This window comes from Neofelis nebulosa, chromosome X, assembly GCF_028018385.1.
Source record: "Neofelis nebulosa isolate mNeoNeb1 chromosome X, mNeoNeb1.pri, whole genome shotgun sequence".
NCBI lineage: Eukaryota > Metazoa > Chordata > Mammalia > Carnivora > Felidae > Neofelis > Neofelis nebulosa.
The window spans coordinates 63757467-63759545 of NC_080800.1; the positions used below are offsets into that span (position 1 = coordinate 63757467).

Consider the following 2079-nt stretch of genomic DNA (forward strand, 5'->3'; position numbering starts at 1 on the left):
ACTGAGAACAAACTGAGGGTTGATGGGGGTGGGAGGGAGGAGAGGGTGGGTGATGGGTATTGAGGAGGGCACCTTTTGGGATGAGCACTGGGTGTTGTATGGAAACCAATTTGACAATAAACTTCATATATTGAAAAAAAATAAAAATAATTCTAAATAAAAAAAAGTTTTTGGAGAGCAAATGAAACCATCAGCAAAATGAAAACACAACCCGCTGAATGGGAGAATATATCATATATCTGATAAAAAGTTAATCCAAAATATATGAAGAAATACAACTTAGTAACAATAAAATAATAGCTTTAAAAAAGGGCAGAGGATGACATAAACCTATGAGTAAGGAAAATAATAATTCAAGGTGGTGCCCAAATTCTCACTGCTAATGTGAGATTAATTTTTGAGCAGATAATAGCTGCCCCCAAAGGTGACCTGTCTACTTTGCGGGACGCCTGGGAGTCACCATCTGCCCATCTCCCTTTAACACTGAAAGAGTAGAGTGGTACAACAGTAATGAACAAGATTTAGAAGGTGCTTATAATAAAGAGGATTAACCCTCGAGGTTTTACAGGCCCAAGGTCGACAACTCCCACAGCAGCCTTGCACTTGCCTTCACTACTCCCTGTGTTACCTGAAACTTCTAAAGAAAAACATGGGCAGAGGATTTGAATAGACATTTTTCCAAACAAGATATACAGATAGCCAAAAGGGACATGAAAAGATGCTCAACATCATTAATCATCAGGGAAATTCAAATCAGAACCATAATGACATACCTTACACAAGTCATAATGGCTATTTACTTTTTTAAATATGAAATTTATTGTCAAATTAGTTTCCATACAACACCCAGTGCTCATTCCAAAAGGTGCCCTCCTCAACACCCATCACCCACCCTCCCCACCCTCCCACCCCCCATCAACCCTCAGTTTGTTCTCAGTTTTTAAGAGTCTCTTATGTTTTGGCTCCCTCCCTCTCTAACCTCTTTTTTTTTTTCTTTTCCCTCCCCCATGGACTTCTGTTAAGTTTCTCAGGATCCACATAAGAGTGAAAACATATGGTATCTGTCTTTCTCTGTATGGCTTATTTCACTTAGCATCACACTCTCTAGTTCCATCCATGTTGCTACAAAGGGCCAGATTTCATTCTTTCTCATTGCCACGTAGTATACCATTGTGTATATAAACCACAATTTCTTTATCCATTCATCAGTTGATGGACATTTAGGCTCTTTCCATAATTTGGCTATTGTTGAAAGTGCTGCTATAAACATTGGGGAACAAGTGCCCCTATGCATCAGTACTCCTGTATCCCTTGGATAAATTCCTAGCAGGATACTGCTGGGTTATAGGGTAGATCTATTTTTAATTTTTTGAGGAACCTCCACACTGTTTTCCAGAGTGGCTGCACAAGTTTGCATTCCACCCAACAGTGCAAGAGGGTTCCCGTTTCTCCACATCCATCCTTGCCAGCATCTATAGTCTCCTGATTTGTTCATTTTAGACACTCTGACTGGCGTGAGGTGATATCTGAGTGTGGTTTTGATTTGCTTTGCCCTGATGAGGAGCAACGTTGAGCATCTTTTCATGTGCCTGTTGGCCATGAAGCTAGCATTACTTTGATTACTAAACTAGACAGATACCCAGCAAAATAAGAGAACTACAGGCCAATATCCCTGACGAATATGGATGCAAAAATTCTCAATAAGATACTAGCAAATCTAATTCAACAGCATATAAAAAGAATTATACACCATGACCAAGTGGGATTCATTCCTGGGATGCAGGCCTGGTTCAACATTCGCAATCAATCAATGTGATACATCACATTAATAAAAGAAAAGAAAAGAACTATATGATCCTGTCAATCGATGCAGAAAAAGCATTTGACAAAATTCAGCATCGTTTCTTAATAAAAACCGTCGAGAAAGTCGGGATAGAAGGAACATACTTAAACATCATCAAAGCCATTTATGAAAAGCCCACAGCTAATATCATCCTCAACGAGGAAAAACTGAGAGCTTTTTCCCTGAGATCAGGAACACGACAGGGATGTCCACTCTCACCACTGTTGTTTAACATA

General features: G+C 39.4%; 1 non-coding gene across 1 annotated transcript; it reads left to right on the top strand.

Moving 5' to 3' along the window:
- Nucleotides 1–319: 319 nt before the first annotated feature.
- LOC131503367 (U12 minor spliceosomal RNA) lies at nt 320–466 on the top strand. Its single transcript, XR_009257439.1, has one exon. It is a non-coding gene; the product is annotated as a U12 minor spliceosomal RNA (small nuclear RNA).
- The last annotated feature ends 1613 nt before the right edge of the window (nt 467–2079 follow it).